Source organism: Hemiscyllium ocellatum, chromosome 9 (assembly GCF_020745735.1).
Source record: "Hemiscyllium ocellatum isolate sHemOce1 chromosome 9, sHemOce1.pat.X.cur, whole genome shotgun sequence".
Classification (NCBI taxonomy): Eukaryota; Metazoa; Chordata; class Chondrichthyes; order Orectolobiformes; family Hemiscylliidae; genus Hemiscyllium; species Hemiscyllium ocellatum.
The window spans coordinates 10478541-10499476 of record NC_083409.1 but is presented as its reverse complement, the minus strand read 5'-3'; positions in this window follow the sequence as shown (position 1 = coordinate 10499476).

Genomic DNA, 20936 nt, shown 5'->3' with positions numbered 1-20936 from the left:
AAAAAGACCTTGGAGTGCAGGTTCATAGTTTCTTGAAGTTAGAGTCACAGGTCAAAAAGATAGTGAATAAGGCATTTGGTATGCTTTCCATTATCAGTCAGAGTATTGAATACAAGAGTTGAAAGGTCATGTTGCGGCTGTACAGAACATTGGTTTGGCCACATTTGGAACGTTGTGTGCAAATCTGGTCTCCCTCTTATCAGAAGGAAGTTATGAATCTTGAAAGGGGTCAGAAAAGATTGACAAGAATGCTACCAGTGTTGTTTTTTTTAGCAATGGGGTGAGGCTGAACAGACTTGGGACTGTTTTCTCTGGAGTGTCGGAGGCTGAGGGGTGACCTTATAGAAGTTTATAAAATCATGAGCAGTATGGGTAGGGTAAATAGACAAGACGGTTTCCCTGGAGTGGGGGAGTCCAGAACTGGAGGGCATAGATTTAGGGTGAGAGGGGAAAGATTTGAAAGAGTCCAATGGGGCAACTTTTACACACAGACGGTGGTGCATGTATGGAATGAGCTGCCAGAGGAAGTGTTGCAGGTTGATACAATTACAACATTTAAAGGACATTTGGATGGGTGTATGACTACGAAGGGTTTGGAGGAATATGGGCCAAGTTTTGGCAAATGGGTCTAGATTAGTTTCATATATCTGGTCTATATGGATAAGTTGGACCGAAGGGTTTGTTTCTGTGCTGTCCATCTCTATGATTCTGAGACTGTATGAAATGCAGCAAAGTTGAGAAACAAATACACAGACATTAACTGGGTAACAGTCCCACCCAGAGACACACGCCTACAGACAATACTGGGTAACAGTCACACCCACACTCCGACACACGCCTACAGACAGTACTGGGTAACAGATACATGCTCAGTCAAGAATATACACCTACAGACAGTACTGAATAACAGTCACACCCACACTCAGAGACATGGACCATCAGTCAGTACTGGGTAACAGTCACGCCCACACTGACAGATGCACCTACAAGACATCATTGGGTTATAGTCATACCTACACAAGGTCATGTATGATGTAAGATCCTGACTGATCCCCTCTCTGAACAAATATCTCACTCAGTTCAGTTCTGAGCTGTCACTGTGAGGAACAGGCTAAGGAGGGAGAAATGAATGTAATGACTGAAGCCTCCAGTGTCTGAGATTGGACCCAGCTCATTTCAAACATTACCCAGCAATAGTAGAGACGGCACAGTGCGATCCCACCAGCTGGGTCTGCAACAACAGAGCGAAGAGGGAATGCCTCAGATTGGAATGATTGTGCCCCAGCAGCTTTCAGTTTCTGTTCTGTTTAGCATATTGTCAACTTGACAGATTCAGATCGAAGGGATCACTTGAAAATGGTTCAAGATTGACTCCAATCCGGCCTTTAGCTGATGTGTCTTTGATTGACCATCCAAGCAGCCAATCAGGACAACGATTTGCTGAAATGTAGCCAATCAGCTGAGGCTAGAGCAGTCTATATACAAAGCACTCAGAGACAGAGACTGAATCTTCTTCATCTTTATTCCCTTTTCCAGATTGACATTGACAGAAAACAGTCAGCAATTAACAGCCCAGACAGAGGAAGCTGCACAAATTCACAGCCACAATGGAACTTGAGGAAAACACTTGTGGAAATTTTCTCAAAAAAAAAGAGAATTCTGTCCCTTGAAACAGTGACTGAACCTTGAATTGGAACTGGCAGCTGAGCAGGAAGGATATCAGGTTTACTGAAGCAGAGACTTCTGAGGTTCACATTGATTATGTACAGCTGACAGTTTTCAGTATCGAGGAGTTTTACTTGACATCATAACGCTGTCCCCAACCAACACTCCCAGAACAGGGGCAGCACAGGGTCACCTACAAATTAAATCTCCTTTAAATTGCCCCAATGAACTGCCATAACCCCTGAACCTCAGAAGTGTCTCTGAGCCAGTCCTGAGAAGGAAGAGAGTTGAAATTCAATTAGATTAGATTAGATTAGATTACTTACAGTGTGGAAACAGGCCCTTCGGCCCAACAAGTCCACACCGACCTGCCGAAGCGCAACCCACCCATACCCCTACATTTACCCCTTACCTAACACTACGGGCAATTTAGCACGGCCAATTCACCTGACCCGCACATCCTTGGGCTGTGGGAGGAAACCGGAGCACCCGGAGGAAACCCACGCAGACTCGGGGAGAACGTGCAAACTCTACACAGTCAGTCGCCTGTGAATTGAACCCGGGTCTCAGGCGCTGTGAGACAGCAGTGCTAACCACTGTGCCACCATGCCGCCCAATGCTGACAATGCCACCACAGTGCTGACAATGACTCTTTTCCTGCCAGGTCAGCCCTGTTCTATTTAAAGTTGTGTCTCCTCTGTGGACTGTCTCCAACACTCTACACACATTCTGATCTCTTGATGCTCTTGCTGAGGGGAGAGGAGAGGGTCATGTGGGTGAGGGCACAGGAGAAGCGAGCGTTGGAATCCCAGTCAGACCCAGAGAGGGTCATCAGGCTGCTGACACTGTTGGTGCTGTCCGAAGCTCGCAGGTAGTTGCTGGTCTGAACCCCGTCCGAAATGACTGTACCATCCTTCTTCCACTGCACCTCCAGCTCATCGGGATAGAAGTGATTGGCAAGGCACACCAGGGTGGCAGTGCCCTTGGCATTGACCTGCTCCAGGAAGGGAGGCAGCAGGGTCAGCTTGGGCTTAGAGTTCTCATGGCCTGAAAGACGATAGAAACAATTTTAATCCCTCCCACTCGAAGGGATTTCAACTCTCCAAACATTAACTGGTAAAACAATCCATTTGAACATTTGTAGCCAATACCTAACAAACCCAAGAAAAGGACAGGCATTGTTCAAATTGCTTCTTGGGATGTCAGTGTCACTGGCAGGACCATCATTTGTTACCCATCCCTAATTGCCCCAGAGACAGTGATGATGAAAGTGAAGAGACAGTTTTAGACCATCGTTTATGGAATGAATGTGGGCAGCTGGAAGGGCGATCAATGGGGAAGCATTTCAGTGACAGTGATCAGAACTCAGTGAGATTGAGAATAAGGATGGAAATGGAGAACCATGGAGCAAGTGTAAAAGTTTTCATTTGCGAATGAACCATTTTACTGAACTGTCCGGTAATTTGATAAAAGTGACTGGAATCAGCGACTTGACTGGAACTCAGTGTCAGGGCAATGGGAGGCCTCCAAGGACAAGACAGAGATCGTTTAGAAGAGGAAGGGTGGGGATGTACAAATCTAGTCTTTCAGCCTGGGATGTCAAAAGGCAGCCAGAGTAGGGAAGGCCAAACAGGGAAGGTGATGTTTGTTACCTGGTGTTCAAACCTGCAGAAAGCTGAGAGGAGGATAGAAAATGCAGGAGTGACATTGAACAGGACCTGAGGAAAGCAAAGAGCTGACAGGATGAAATGGAATAATAGAATTTATAATACAGAAGGAGGCTATTCAACCCATCATGCCTGTGCTGGCTCCAGAAAGAGCTATCCAGCTAGGCCCACTCTCCAGTCCGATCTCGTTTGCTCTCTAACTTCATCAATTTCAAATATACACACTGAAACCTCCAACAGAATCCACCTCCACCATCCTGTCAGGCAGCATGTTCCAAATCCGAACAACTCTCTTCGTAAAGACATTCCTCCTCATCTCACTCCTAGCTGTCTTGTTAACCATCTTGAAATTATTACCCATAGTTACAGAGATACCAACTCATGGTAATGGAATATCCTCCTTAATCCTGTCAAAAATTGTACAAAACAGTGAACAACTCTATAAGATCACCTCTTAATCTTCTCTGCTCAGTTGAGAATAAGCCCAATCTTTCTCAGCTTTCCCTGTATCGAAAACCACTCATTCCTGGTATCATTCTAATAAAACTCCATTGAACTCTCTCCAGGGTTTTAATATTATTCTTTAAATAAGATGCTCAGAACTGAACACAATCCTCCAATCTGGTCTGATCAGTGATTTATAGAGGTGGAGCATCAGTTCCTTGCTTTATACTCTGTGTTGTATTTTAAAACCTAAGGACTTATAACTAAAGCTTATAACTAAAATGCAATAAGAGGTTAGAAGATGAAATATGAAGGCTAGCCAGCTCGTAGTATAAAAGAGGATTGCAAGTTTTTTTTGTAGCAATATAAAAGCTAAGAGGAAGGCAAGACTAGATGTTGGGATGCTGGAAAATGAGGCTGGAGAGGTACTAATGGGGAACAAGGAAATGGCAGAGGATCTGAATAGTGACTTTACATCAGTCTTGACGGTGGAAGACACCAGTAGTATACCAGGACTTAAAGAGATTCAGGGGCAGGGATGAGAGTAATGGTTATCACTGAGGAGAAGGTGCTGGGGAAGCTGAAAGTTCTGAGATGGATAGATCAGCCGGACTGGATAGACTACACCCCAGAGTTTGAAGGAGATAGCTGAGCAGATTGTGGAGGTATTGATGGTGATCTTACAGGAATCACTGGAGTCAGGGAGAGTCCAAGGGGACTGTGAAATGGTTAATGTAACTCTCCTGTTTAAGAAAGGAGGGAGGCAGAAGATGGGAGATTATAGGCTGGTTAGTCTGACCTCAGTCATGAGTAAGATTGTAGACTTCAGTTTAAGGATGAGATTGCAGGGGAGTTGGAAGTGCATGGTCAAATCGGGCTGTGTCAGCATGGCTTCATCAAGGGGAGGCCTGACAAATCTGTTCGAATTCTTAGAGGAAGGCATGAACAAGTGAGATAAAGGAGAGCCAGTGGACGTGATCTATTTGGACTTACAGACAGCCTTTGACAAGGCGCGGCACAGGAGGCTACTAAAGAAGAGAAGACCATGGTGTTAGGGACAAGGTCCTGGCATAGATAGAAGGTTGGCCGCCTGGCAGAAGGCAGAGAGTGAGATAAAAGGATCTTTTTCAGGATGGCAACCAGTAACTAGTGTGGTTCTGCAAAGGTCCATGCTGGGACTACAGCTATTTACCAAAAATGAATGATTCATTATTGATCTGGATGAAGGATCTGAGGGCATTGTTACTCAATCTGCAGGTAACCCAAAGGTACGTGGAGGGACAGGTCGTGTTGAGGAAGTGGAGAAGCTGAAGCAGGCTCAGAGAGTGGACAAAGTCGTGGCAGATGGAATACAATGTGGGAAAGTGTGAGCTTATGCACTTTAGTAGGAAGTTTAAAGGCATAGACTGTTTTCTAAATGAGGAAAGGATTCAGAAATCTGAATCACAAAGGGACTGAGGAGTCATAATCAGGTTTTTCTTAATGTTACCCTGTAGATTCAGTTGGCAGTTAGGAACACAAATGCAATGTCAGCATTCATTTCAAGAAGGTGAGAACACAAGAAAAGAGATGAACCACTGATGTTGCATGAGGCTCTGGTCAGAACACAATTCATGTATTGTGATCAGTTTTGGGCCTTGTATATAAGGAAGAATGTGCAGGCATTGGAGGGTGTACAGAAGGATTTTACAAGAATGATCTTGGGGATGAAGGGCTTATCGTATGAGGAACAGTTGAGGACTCAATGGAGTTTAGAGGGATGAGGGGAATCGCATTAAAACTACAGAATACTGAGAGACCTGTCTAGAGTGGACACGGAGAAGACCTTTCCAACAGGGGAAGAGACCGGGACCCGACGGCACAGCCTCAGAGTGAAGGGAAGACCCTTTTGAACTGAGACAACGAGGAATTCCTTCCGCCATAGGGTTATGAATCTGTGGAACTCACTGCTGCAGAAGGCTCTGGAGGCCATTGAGTGTACATCATACAGAGATAGCTAGGTTCTGAATGCTTCCCACTATGAGAGCAGCAAGTGTGGTCAGTGACAGCAGTTGGAGCTCCGGGTTTCAGAGCTTGAGCAGCAGCTGTTGTCAGTCCGTGAGGCTGAGAGCTCTGTGGAAAGTACGTTTCTAGATTTGGTCACTCTGCAGCTTCAGAGTATGCAGGGAGAGAGGGAATGGGGGAGCAGCAGACAGTCCAAAAGGACCAGGCAGCTAGTACAGGAATCCCCTGAGAGTATCCCACTCTCCAACCAGGATTCAGTTTCGATTCCTGATGAGAATGATGGTTCATGTGGAGAGTGTAGCCAGAGCCAAGTCCATGGCATCACAGGAGGTGCAGCTATTCAGGGGGGCACAAGGAAGACTGGGAGAGTGATAGTGGGAGGAGATTCGAAAGGGAGGGAAATCGATAGATGTTTCTGCAGCTGCAGATGGGAATTCAGGATGGTGTGTTGTCTCCCTGGTGCCAGGATCAAGGATGTCACTGAGTGGCTGCAGAGCACCCTGAGGGGAGAGGGGGAACAGGCAGCAGTCGTGGTCCACATCGGTCCCAGTGACAGAGGGAGAAAAGGGATGTGCTCTTGAAGTCAGAATTTCAGGAGCTCAGGAAGGAATTAGCAGAAGGAACTAAAACATAAGAATCTTTGGATTACACCCAGTGCCCCACACAAGTAAGAATAGAAACACGAGAAGACTGTGGAGCTGGAAAGAGGATCCAGGAGGGAGGGCTTCAGATTCTTGAGACATTGGGAGTGGGTCTGGGGGAGGTGGACCTGGACAGACCAGACAGCGCTGATCCTGAACAGAGTTCGCACTGCGTTCCTTTGGGGTGATTTACTCGTGCTGTTGGAGAGGGTTTAAACTAACTTGGTAGGGCTGCGGGAACCAGGGGGGAATATCAGCAAGGAACACCAAGCTCCATGGAATCCTCAGAGCCGTCAATAAGTCACCACCCAGTGGGAAGGATGTGGAGGAATACAAAAATAAGGAATTTACAGAGACTTAAAAATGTGATAGTGTCGTTATAATGTGTGGGCAGGACGGTGGGATTTCATTTCAGTATATAGATTGGGATAGTAGCAGAGTAATGGGTAGCGAAGGGCCAGAGTTGTGAGAGTGTGTTCAGGTGAAGTTTCAGGTGGCATCGTGGCCAGTGAAGAAGGCTGTCTAACAGTACAATGGGATATTGACCAACTGAGCCAGTGGGCTGAGGAATGGCAGATGGAGTTTAATTCAGATAAATGTGAGTGTTGTATTTTAGTAAGACACAGGAGATGGTTGAGATCCTAAACAAATATTTCAGGTCAGTATTTACTGCGGAGAAGGACATGAAATCTCGGGACTTTGGAAAAATGGTGATGTCTTAAAAAGAATCCACATACAAATAAGGAGATGTTGAAGGTCTTAGACATATAAAGGCAGATAAATCCCAATTACCTGATCAGGTGTATCCCAGAACATTGTGGGAAATTAGGTAAGCGATTGTTGGGCCCCTTGCTGAGATATTTTCAACATCGACAAGCAGGGGTAAGGTACTGGAGAACCGGAGAGGTTGGCTGGTGTTATGCCATTATTTCAGAAAGCCTGTAAGGAAAAGCTAGGGAACTATAGACCAGTGAGCCTGATGTCAGTGCTGGGTAAGGTGTTGGAGTGGATTCTGAGGGACAGGATTTCCATCCATTTGGATAATCAATGTGGTTTTGTGCATGGGAAATTGTGTTTCCCTAATTTGATTGAGGAGATGACAAAGAAGATTAATGAAGGCAGAACAGTAGACATTGTCTATATGGTCTTTAGTAAAGTGTTTGACAAGGTTTCACATAATAGACTGGTTTGTAAGGTTAGACCACATGGGATCCAGGGGGAGCAAGCCATTCGGGTAAAAAGTTGGGTTGAAGATAGGAAACAGAGAGTGGTGGGAAAGGGTTGCTTTTCAGACTGGATAGTGAGATAGATAGAACAATACCATGCAGAACAGGCCTTTCAGCCCTCAATGTTGCGCCGACCTATGAACCAATCTAAGCTCATCCTCTACATTATCCCATCATCATCCATGTACTTATCTAAGGATTGTTTAAATCTCCCTAATGTGACTGAGTCAGCTACATCAGCAGGCAGGACATTGCAACTCCTTACGACTGTCTGAGTAAAGAATCTGCCTCTGACATCTGTTTTAAATCTTTCACACCTCAATTTGTAGTTATGCCCCCTCATATAACTTGACATCATCATCCTCGGAAAAAGACTTTGACTCTCTACCCTATCTAACCCTCTGATTATCTTGTATGTCTCTTTCAAATCCCCTCTTAGGATTCTTCTTGCCAATGAGATTAGACCCAAGTCTCTCAGCCTTTCCCCATAAGACCTTCCCTCCAGACCAGGCAACATCCTGGTAAATCTCCTCTGCGCCTTTTCCAATGCTTCCACATCCTTCCTGTAATGAGGCGACCAGAACTGTACACAATATTCTGAGTGCAGCTGCACTAACGTTTTGTATAGCTGCAGCATGACATTACGGCTCCAGAACTCAATCCCTCTATCAATAAAATTTAACACACACTCTGCCTTCTTAACAGCACTATCAACCTGGGCAGCAACTTTCAGGGATCTATGTAAATGGACTCCAAGATTCCTCTATATATCCGCACTACCAAGAATCTTTCCATTGACCCAGTACTCTGCCTTCCTGATATTCTTCCCAAAGTGAATCACCTCACATTTAGCTGCATTGAACTCCATCTGCCACCTCTCAGCCCAATTTTGCAGTTTATCCAAGACCCCCTGCAGCATGCAACATTCTTCCACAATGTCCACCACTCCACCGACTTTAATGTCACCTGCAATTTTACTAACCCATCCACCTGTGCCTGCATCCAAGTCATTTATAAAAATGACAAACAGCAGTGGTCCCAAAACAGATCCTCATGGTACACCATTAGTAACTGGACTCCAGGTTGAATATTTTCTGTCAACCACCACTCGCTGCCATCTTTCAGGAAGCCAGTTTCTAATCCAAACTGCTAAATCACTGTCAGTCCCAAGCCTCTACATTTTCTCCAACAGCCTACCATGTGGAACCTGATCAAAGGCTTTACTGAAGTCCATGTATATCACGTCAACTGCCCTACCTTCATCTACATGCTTGGTCACCTTCTCAAAAAAACTCAATGAGGTTTGTGACATGACCTGCACGCGACAAAACCATGTTGACTATTGCTAGATGATTATAAATCCTATCTCTTATAATCCTTTCCAAAACTTTTCCTACAACAGATGTAAGACTTGCTGGTGTATAATTACCTGGGTCATCTCTAGTGCCATTCATGAACAAGGGCACAATGTTTGTAATCCCTCAGTCTTCTGGTCCTAAACCTGTAGACAATCACGATTCAAAGATCAAAGCCATAGGCTTCACTATCTCCTCCCTAGCTCCCCAGAGAATCCTCGGATAAATCCTCGCAAAATAGGTGACTTGTCTATTTTCACTCCAACTAGAATACATAACACCTCTTCCCTAACCTTGATCCTTTCTAGTTTAATATCTCGTATCTCATTCTTCTCCTCTACAATATTCTCCTTTTCCTGAGTGAAAACCAATGAGACATATTCATTTAGCACCTCTCCAATCTCCACAGGGCCCATACACAACTTCCCACTTCTGTCTTTGACTGGCCCTCTTCCTACCCTAGTTTATTCCTCGCATACCTATAGAAAACTTAAGGGTTCTCCTTTATTCTACCTGCTAAATATTGCTCATGTCCTCTCTTTGATTTTCTTAACTCTCTATTTAAATCCTCCCTAGCTAATCTGTAACTCTCCATCACCTCATCTGAACCATCTTGTCTCATCGTCACAGAAGCCTCCTTCTTCCGTTTAACAAGAGATGCAATTTCTGTATAAACCATGGTTCCCTTACCTTATCAGTTCCTCCCTGCCTGACAGGGACATACCTATCAAGGCCACACAATATCTGTTTGTTAAACTAGCTCCACATTTTGATTGGCCCCATCCCCCGCATTTTGTTACCCCATTCTATGCATCCTAAGTCTTGACTAAACGCTTGCTCCATTGATAACTCTTGCCCTGTGGCATGTATCTATCCCTTTCCTTTGCTAAACTAAATGTAACTGAATTATGGTGACTCTCTCCAAAGTTCTCACCCACAACTAAAACCACCTGGCCTGGTTCATCACCAAGCACCAGATCCAGTGTGGCCTCCCCTCTTGTCAGCTCTTTGACATGCTGTGTCAGGAAGCCTTCCTCCACACATTCGACAAAACTGATTCATCCGACGTCCTAGAGTTATAGCATTTCCAGTCAATGTTGGAGAAGTTCAAGACCCCCATAATGATCACCCGGTTCCTTTCACTCCTACTCAGAATCATTCTGCCAATCCTCTCCTCCAACCCCCTGGAACTCTGCGGAGGCCAATAAAAAAAACTCCCAGCAGTGCGACCTCTCCTCAACTCAGCCCATAGTACCTCAGTAGATGAGTCCTCGTTAAAAGTTCTTTCAGCCAACATGATACTATCTTTGTCTAACAAGGCCACATCTTCCCCTCTTTTACCGCCTTGCCTGTTCTTAACGAAAGATCTAAACACTGGAACTTGCAACATTCCTGACCCTGTTCTATCCATGTCTTCAAAATGGCCACAACATCGAAGTCCTAGGTACCTAACTATGCTGCAAGTTCACCTAACTTCTGGCATTGAAGTAGACATACTTCAAATTAGCTTGCTATCTGCCAGCACTTTCTTGTGACCATGAAATCCTGTCCATGCCCTCCCAACTCTCATCCTCCTGTGCACTGGAATGACATCTCAGGTTCTAATCCCCCTGCTGTGCTAGTTTAAACCCACCCAAATAGCACCAGCAAAATTTCCACCCAGGATATTAGTACCCCTCTGGTTCAAGTGAAGACCGTCCTGTTTGTACAAGTCCCACCTTCCCCAGAATGAGCCCCAATTATCCATGTACCTGAAACCTCCCTCCTGCACCATCCTTGCAACCACATGTTCAACTGATAACTCTCCCTATTCCTTGCCTCGCTATCACATGGCCCAGGCAACAAACCAGAGAAAACAAGTCTGCTTGTTTTAACTCTCAGCTTCCTGCCTAGCTCCCTGAAATCCTGCCTTTCATCCCAATCCCTCTTTCTACCTATGTCATTGGTACCTATGTAAAGAATGACTTGGGGATGGGCACCCTCTCCCTTCAGGACCCCAAAGACATGATCCAGGACAACACGGATCCTGGCACCTGGGAGGCAACACACCAACTGAGAGTCGCGTTCTCAGTGAAGATCTGTGAATAGCTGTGTGCCACAAGGATTGGTGCTTGGTCCACTACTTTTCGTCAATTGAGTAAATGAATTGGATGTGAACATTGGACTAATGTTAAGTTTGGAAATTACACCAAAATTGGTTGGACTGTGGATAGTGAAGAAGATTATCTCAGGGTACAGCGGGACCTTGATCAGATGGGGCAATAGACAGAGGAGTGGGAAATGGAGTTCAGTTCAGACAAATATGAGACGTTGCATTTTGGAAACGCAAACCAGGGCAGGAGTTATACAGTTAATGGTAAGGCCCTGTGGAGTATTGCTGAAAAAAAGAGACCTGGGGGTGCAGGTGCAGGTGCATTACTCCTTGAAAGTGGAGTCTCAAGTAGATTGGGTGATGACAAAGGTGTTGGGTACACTTGCCTTTATTGGTTACTGCACTGAGTTTACGAGTTGGAACATCATGTTGTAGCTGTACAGGAGATTGGTGAGGCCACTTTGGGAATAATGTGAACAATTCTGATCATCCTGCGATAAGAAGGATGGTGCTAAACTTAAAAAGTTGTAGAAAAGATTTACAAAGAGCAGAAACTGGAGGGTTTGAGCTGTAGGGAGAGGCTGAATAGACTGGGACTCTTGCCCCTGTAGCATCTAAGGCTGAGGGGTGACCTTATAGATGTTTATAGATGGACAGGGTGTATATCCAAGTCTTTTCCTTGGGAAGGGCAGTCCAAACAAAAGGGGTAACTTGTCACGCAGAGGGTGGTATGTGTCTGGATCGAGCTGCCAGAGAAAATGTTGGAGGCAGATACAATTACAACATTTAAAACACATTGGGATGGGTACATGGATAGGAAGGGTTTCGAGGGATGTAAGCCAAATGCTGGCAAATGTGATGAGGTCATTTAGGATATCTGGTTAACATGCACAAGTTGGACCGAAAGGTCTGTTTCCACACTGTATAACTCCATGACTGTGAGAGGCTGGAAAAGCTGAGACTTTTTACTCTGATGAGGAAGGTTTTGAAGAGTAACCTTATAAAGGTTTAGAAAATCATGAGGGACATAGATAATGTGAAGAAGTCAGGAAGAATGTGAATGTTTTGTAGAGCTGGCAAATATATTCCCAAAGATCATTCCAGGGATGAGGAACATCAGTTATGGAGACTGATTGGATAATTTGGGACTGTCTTCTTTGGAGAAGGCTGAGAAGAGATTTATTTGAGGAACTCAAAATCAGGAGGGGCCTGGACAGAGTAAATAGGGAGACAATGCTCCCGCTTGAGAAAGGATTGAGACCGAGAGACCACAGGTTGAAAGTAATTGGGAAAAGTTACAAAAGTGAGATGGGGAACAACATTTTCAGCCAGTGGGTGGTTAAGGTGTGGAATGCACTGCCTGAGAGTGTGGTGGAGGCAGCTTTAATTGAAGCATTACGAAGGGAATGAGACTGTTATTTGAAAAGGAACAGTGTGCAGGATGACAGGGAGAGGGCAGGAGAATGGCACTCAATGAATCGCTCATTCAGAGAGCTGGGACAGACAGATGCACTGACTTCACCAGTTTCCTCATTCCTCCTCCTCTCACCTTTCCCTAGTTCCAACGTGCCAACTCAGCACCAACCTCATGACCTGTCCAACCTTGCCACCTATCCACTCCACCCTCCTCTCTGACCTATCACCTTCATCCCCACCTCCACCCATCAGAAAAGACATCATCTTTTATAGGGACCAAGCAATGTTCTCCCCATTTTACAATTTTGGAATTTTACACATACCAACTTCACCACGCCTCCCCCCTTAAGGAATAAATGAGCTAACATTATGAAAAGATGTCTTTTTCTCTTTTAAAACCTTAACTCCATCATTTTACTAGATTCATAGCTTCACATTTTCATGACCTGCAGCATATACAATGTGTAAATTAAATGCTTGTGGCACGAAACCCCAACAAAACAATCTAGTGTTCATGTCCTGAAACCTTTACAAAAATATCAAAGATTGCAGTCAATATATATAATGATTTCTGATGCATTGTTTGCAACATACACATTAACGTGTTGGAAGGCCATTACCAAAGTCAACAACTCTTTTTGAGTGGTGGAATATTTTTTTCTGGTGATTATTGAATTTTTTTTGTAAAAATAACCAACTTGCCTTTCAATTCCACACTCATCATCCTGTGACAACACCTACATCGCTTGTGACCATTGTGACTTTAAAGAGTTTCATGAAATTTGGCATGGCTAATACTGGTGTGGTGTTTAACTGTTTTTAAATTCTCAAATACCTCCTGGCATTGTTCGGTCCACCGAATCTTTGTGTTCTTTTTCTGCAAATCTGTGAACAGTGCCACTAAAGTTTGACATACATTTCCTGTAGAATCCAATGAGTCCTGAAAATCGTAGCACTTGCAACTTCAAGGACGGTCTTAGAAGTTCCTTGATAGCGTTCATCTTCACGTTCCTCAGCATCATTCATCTGTGTCCGATGTTGTGACCTAAGAATGTCATTTCTGCTTTCGCAAACTTAGTTTTTGACAAGTTGATCACCTAATTTTATCTTCCGTAGTCTTCAAAGTGCTCTGCCAAATTCACCATGTGTTTTTTCGATGAATGACTAAAGATCACTAAATCATCTATGTCGACAGCACAATTAGTCATCTTGTAAAAACTCTGTTCATAAGCCTTTGAAAAGTGGCTGGTGCATTTTTCATTCCAAAAAGCATTATGCTAAATTGATATAGCACATTTGGGTTCACAGAAACAGAAACATCTTTTGCTTTCTATAACAATGGTACTTGCCAGGAACATGAAGTCCAACTCTGTGATGTAAGTGGCTTGTTCCACATTTTCCACGCAATCCTATAGCCTTGGATTAGGGCATGAATCAGATTTGGTCACAGTGTTGCATTTTTGATAATCCATGCAGAATCATTGAGTACTATCAGGCTTTAGAACCAACATGATTGGCAAACTCCACTCACTTTGACTTGGCCCTATGCTGTCTTCTTGGAGCATCGCTTCCACTTCCTTTTGAAATATACTGCTTTGAAAGGATTAAGTCTATAGGGGTATAGTTTTATCAGAACATAGAACAGTACAGCATAGTGCGAGTCCTTTGGCCCTTAATGTTGTGCTGCCATTTTATCCAGCTCTGAGATTAAACTAACCTGCATAATCATTCATTTTACGATCATCCATGTGCCTATCCAAGAGTCACTTAAATGTCCCGAATGTATCTGACTCTACTACCACTGCTGGCTGTACATTCCACGTACCCACCACTCTCTGTGTAAAGGATCTATTTCTGGCATCTCCCCTAAACCTTCCTCCAATTACTTAAAAATTATGCCCCCTCGTGATAGCCATTACCACCCAGAGAAAAAGTCTCTGGCTATCCACTCTGTCTATGCCTCCCAATTTGTACACCTCTATCAAGTTATTTTTCATCCTCATCCAAGTCATTTTTAAAAATTACAAAGAGCAGAGGTCCCAGAACAGATCCCTGTTTATCATCAATGGTCACCGAGCTCCAGGCTGGATACTTTCAGTATACTGCCATCCTCTGTCTTCCATGGGCCAGCTAATTCTGTATCCGGACAGTCAAATCTCCCTGTATCCTGTCTCCTTAATTTCGGAATGAGCCTACTATGGGGAACTTTTACAAAAACCTTGCTAAAATCCATATACACCACATTCACTGCTCCATCTTCAGCAATGTGTTTTGCCATATCCTCAAAGAATTTATCAGGCTTGAGAGGCCTGACCTGCCCCTCACAAAGCCATACTGATGATCTCTAATCAAATTATGCTTTTCCAAATAATCATAAAATCTGTCTTTCAGAATCCTCTCCAATAATTTGCCCACCACCAACATAAGACTGACGGGTCTGTAATTCCCAGGGTTATCCATTCCCTTTCTTGATCAAGGGAATAACATTTGGCACTCTCCAATCATCTGATACTAATCTAGTGACCGGTGAGGACACAAAGATCATCGTTAAAGTTGCAGAAATCTCTTCCCTCGCTTCCCCACAGTAACTTTGGGTATAGCCCATCTGGCCCAGGGAACTTACCTATACTCACATTTTTCAAGATTTCAGCACATCTTCCTTCTTAACATCAATCTGTTCGAGCCTATCAGCCTGTTTCACGCTGTCCTCACAAACAACAAGGTCCCTCTCACTCCTGGATATTGAGATAAAGTATTCATTAAGGACCTTCCTTACCTCCTCAGACTCGAGGTTCCTAATCAGCTCTACCCTCACTCTGGCCATCCTCTTTTTCCTTACATAAGTGAAGAATACCTTGGGGTTTTCTTTAATTCTACCCTCCAAGGCTTTTTATGCTCCCTTCTACCTCTCCTCTGTGCATTCTTCAGCTTCTTCCTGGCTATGTTGTAACCCTATAGAGCCCAGTCGATCCTTGTTTCCTCAAAACTAAGTAAGCTTCCTTCTTCCTCTTGACTAGATATTTTATATATCATATCATCCAAGATTCATTAACCTGACCATTCCTTCCTTGCCTCAGTGGGACAAACTTACCCAGTACTCACAGAAAATGCTCCCTAAACTACCTCCACATTTCGGTCATGCATTTCCCTGATAATATCTGCTCTCGATTTATGCTCCACAGTTCCTGCCTAATAGCAGTTATTTCGGAAAGGAGGAATTGCAATGCTGCAATATTTTCCCATAATGTTTGTTCCAATCCGATGACTATAGTAAAGTTCAGGGAGTTGTGATCACTATCACCAAAATGCTCTCCCATTGGGAGATCTGACATCTAACCTGGCCCATTGTCAACGACCAAATCCAATATGGCATCCCCTCGAGTCGGCTTATCTACATGTTGAGCAGAAACAGTATTCCCTGTGCCAAACTTATGTGCTACGGCATTAGTCCTTCCCATCCTATTCCTACATTAAATCTGAGACTCTGGCCTCATGTCCTAGCCTCTCCTAGTAGTGGAAACATCTTCTGCACATCCACTGTATCCAAGACTCTCAGTATTCATCCCATCTACCCCAACATCCACTAAAACTCTTTCATGGTTCAATATCCTTCTGTATTCCAATGAACACAAGCACTACCTACTCAACCTCTCCTCATAAGACAATCCCTCCATCCCTGGTACCAACCTAGACACTCCACTGAACTGCATCCAATTGAAAAGATCTTTCCTTAGGTAAGGACCTCAACACTATTCGAGGCATTCCACCTGTGATCATATTAGACAGGTGAAAGTGGAGTCACTTCATTCTGGAGACAATACCAAAAGTTTAAAAGAAAATGGATGGAGGTGAATGGCTTCATTCTGAACAATGCACCAAGAGAGCAGACAGTAATTGCAAAAAGAGTGTGGATAGTGGCAGGTAGAATAATTTGAACAACTGTGCCCTAATAGAGCAACAAGATTAAAAACAATGTAAAAGACCACAAGACAATAAGAAATAGGAATAAGAGTAAAACCCATTCAGCCCCTCAAGCCAAGCCATCTGCACCATTTAGTAGGATCATGGATAATCCAATATTCCTCATGTCCACTTTCCTGTCACCCTTGAATCTTCTACTGAACAAGACTCTATCTCAGCATGAAATATACACAAGGGCTCTCCCCTCAGCTCTATGTGGTAAGAATTTCCAAAGACTCACAAGACTCTGAGAGAATAAATTCCTCCTTATCTCAGTCTTAAATTGGCAACCCTTTATTCTGAGACTATGCTCTGTGGTCAGAGACTTTCCTAATGCCTCTAATGAAATAATGTATGCCCTTAAATAAGGGGACCAAAACTGCTCCCAGTACTCCAGATGCGGGCCCATCAGCAACTTGTGACGTTGAATGGAGACTTCACTCCTCTTATACACCAAATTAAAAATCGCACAACACCAGGTTATAGCCCAACAGGTTTAATTGGAAGCATTAGCTTTCAGAGGGCCACTCCTTCATCAGGTGGTTGTGGAGTACACAATTGTAAGACACAGAATTTATAGCAAAAGTTTACAGTGTGGTGTAACTGAAATTATACATTGAAAAATACCTTGATTTTTTGTTGAGTCTTTCTTCTGTTAGAATGACCATGATAGTTTCACTTCCTTCATACGTAAATCACAAAATATGTTTTAAAAGTTACATTCCGAGGTTAACTGTAACAATTTCTGTCAGCCAGATAATATGTTGAAGGTGTTAGCCCCCTGTGTCCCTTGTCTGTGCCATAATGTTTAGACTGATTTTAATCTAAAAACTGAGTTAACAGAGTCTTACATGGATTCATGCAGTTTTTGAGCAAAGTACAATGTAACTCTGCAAGTACAAATTCACCCCATTCACACAAATAAACTTTTCATGAGTAAAAACCTATCAGAAAATAAAGATTCTTCAATACATTTAGATAATATTTGAATATTCAGTTTAGCAAAAACATGAAAGTCCAAACTTGAAACTTCATTCTTAAAAAAAATCTAACAGTTACCACTTATCTAAAACACTTCGCTGGAACGTAATACCAAACAGAATGGCATTTTATGAAAAACGATACATTCAACGTGACAGACAAAGCAGAAACAATGGTCTTTGAATGAGTGACATGAGAGTTTTGTTCTTTGTATATGAGGGAATTTCATGATCAACCTTGCAGCCTTTTCCGACCAAGTATTTATTTTGCAATTTTCAGATGAGAAAGCAAAGGTTTTGGAGTGATGTATGAAAGTTTTGTGATCAGAGTACAGATTGAAAAGCAGTAACTTGCTTTTAATTGAGGAGAATCAGGAATTAGCTTTTTCCTTCTCAGGGTGAAAAACCCAGTGGATTGAAATGGTTCTTACTGCAATTGGTGGAAGTCCTGATTGAAGTTAGATGTTAAGAACACAATTTAAGCTGAAGTAAGGAGATAGTTCCGAATATTGGGAAATAATTGGAAATTCCAGTCCTGAAGTGTTTGGTTAGGACACCAGATTGATTATTTGAAGTTAAAAACGTTTGAGGTTAGTTCTGTATCTAATGGAGGAAGAAGCTATCAAATTGTAAGGTCTAGAACTTAAAGCAACACTTAATTCAAACCTAAAGATGTGATAGACATTGGAACTCTCTCTGGTATTGTAATATCGTTAACTGATGGTATTGAAATTAGATGGGATGGTATTTTATAGTGTGTTTTGGAATCTACCAAATTGCATTCTGTTCAATTAATTGTTTAGGTTGACTTTATCTTAAAATTTTTTTCAAATAATCCTGCATTGAAGATCTGTATCAATTTGCAAATTGCTCCCCAGCAATATTCACGACAAACCTTCAGAAGAATCATTGAGATCAGCAAGCAGAAAGCATTTGTGGCATCCAGGGAATCTTGATTGATGATGTTAGGTTGGTGCCTCCAATCCCAGCATGAGCAGTGGATACCTTTGTTGTCCATATTTCTGACAAAGAATCATGGAATCCCAACAGAGCTGAGCGAGGCTTATCAGCCAATTGAATTCTGCACTGACCTTCTAAGGGCATCCCACTCAGGCCCCACACTATCCTGGTAACCCTGCATTTATTGTGACTAATCCATCAAGCCTGCACATCCCTAGGCACTATGGAACAATTTAGCATAACCAATCCACCTAAACTGACACGTGAAATTGAGGTTTCCATAAGAAGAAGGTGGGGTTGAAATTTAACAAGAAAACAGATTTTAATTCAAAATGATTCTTCATATTGACATTTTTCAAGTAATCTCTTAATTATTTTCCATGGAGATTTCAAAAGAACCTTCAGTTCCTCTTTGAATTTGTTCTGAGTTGCTGCATAAATACATGGGTTGAGAAAGGAACTCAGCAGCTTCAGAAACTCTCCAGTTTCCATGGCAATATAATTTGGGTTTGTGAAGCCACCTTCATAATGATTGGGATTTGCAATTTTGGTAATCGCTAAAGTCACTGAATTGGTTAACCAAAGCAATATAAAACCAACTGATACAGAGAACAGTAGAATGATAGATTTCCGTCGGCTCTCTGTCTCTGAATTGATATGATCCTCACTTTTGTGACCCTGGAGTCTGGCACGGGCTCGATTGGCCATTACAATACGTTGAATAGTTAAAGAATTGAACATGGCAATCAAAGTGAAAGGAAGCCAGGCAAGCCAGGCGCTGTAGAACCAGAGGTATCCTGTACCTGCAGAAGATGAAAAGAAAGACACACTTGCTCGACAGCCCCACTGCACCTTGTTGATAATGTATTGAGGTTCATAAGCAAATAGAAGTGGAATATTCTTCAACACCATCAGGAAAGAGAAGGTTGTTACAATGATAATTGCAGTTCTCTTCGTGCAATACTTTGTTTTAAACTTCTGGCAGCAGATCACAACAAATCTGTCAAATGCGAAGGAGACATTGAACCAGACAGATAAATCTATACTGACACCACTGGAATATATAATGCCTGTGCACCAAGATGTTTGGGACAGGATTGAAAATGGAAAGTGATAATTGAAGATATAATGCACTTTTACATAGAAGATAATAACAAGAAGGTCTGTTGTTGCCATGGCCATCATGTAGACAGAAATACACTTTGAAAGACCACAGTTTCCTCGTGACAGAATCACAATGGTCATCAAGTTTGCTGTAAAAGAGAGACAGACAGAGGTACATAATATTCGAGTATTGGGTTGCATTCAATAAATTTGCTGAGCGCATTTAAAACCATTATGTTGGGCTATCAAAACAGGAAAGTATTTAATGAGCAGCTCCAGAGCTCGCTCTGTACAGAATGAAGAGTCAAATAATCTACTGTACGAAACCAGCAAGGTACATTCTATCAAAAAAAATCTTCAGAAGGTGAAAAATTGATAAAATGGAAATTGAAAATTGATGGACTTGTTGCAGAGAATATCCATTGCAGATTGCTGGTATCAGAAAAACAAGTTACCTGATCTAAAATGGTATGAACAAGGAGACAGTCAACGTTGATCAACAACAAACACTGTCAACGACTCACCAGGAAGCGCAATTGCTGTGAGAATTGGATAGTAAATCTCTTTCACCAGCAGAATAGTTGGCTTCCCCATTTTCTGTGAGAATGAGTGATTTGTGCTCGAGTTAGATGAATCTGATGGATGCACAACTGAGCCAATGAAAGCAAATCTATATTTATGTAGGCATCCAACCTCCAGGGAGTCCAAAAAGATGAATCATCATTATAATTAGTTTCAGTCGTTTAACAAATATATGGAGGTAAACATTATTCATTACATCAGACTGAAACAAAATAACAAGCTGACGTTATTTAGAAAATTGGTATCTGTAAAACAAAGTGAAATCTAGATGTACAGCAGCTACTCTGCAGAAGTGGTGTTGCTAGCTTTTCTCACACGTGTTGTCCTGCTGCATTTGGCCAACGTCTAGCTTTCCAGCAGTCTTTCAGATACTAATCCAGACTTGTAAATTTCCCCAGCTCACAAACCTCTGAGATATTTGCATTCATCCAATCACACAAATCCCTGATTTGTGTTGATGCTTCATTTATGGAGGTCCTTTCTCTATTCTCCTAACATTTATCAGATCTCTCAATTTGCCCTGCCCTATTGTGTAAGTTACTCCACTACTGACTTCATACATTTTTCCTTTGGATGAAATTACTTTTTCTAATATCAGAGTCCCTTATCTCCCGAAGTCTGTAAGTTGGAATTGCCAAAGGTACTCATAATTTGTGAGATTTCTCACGTCCTTCTGCTAATTACCCAGACTGCATTTATAATTAATTCTGCTTAATGCAGCTGAACAATCCTAATGCTTTGATAACATTGAGGGAACTCTATCTTATCACAATCTAATTTGTTTCAAAATTTTGCTCTTACAAATTCATTTTATAGTTTACAGAATTAACAGCCTTAAAT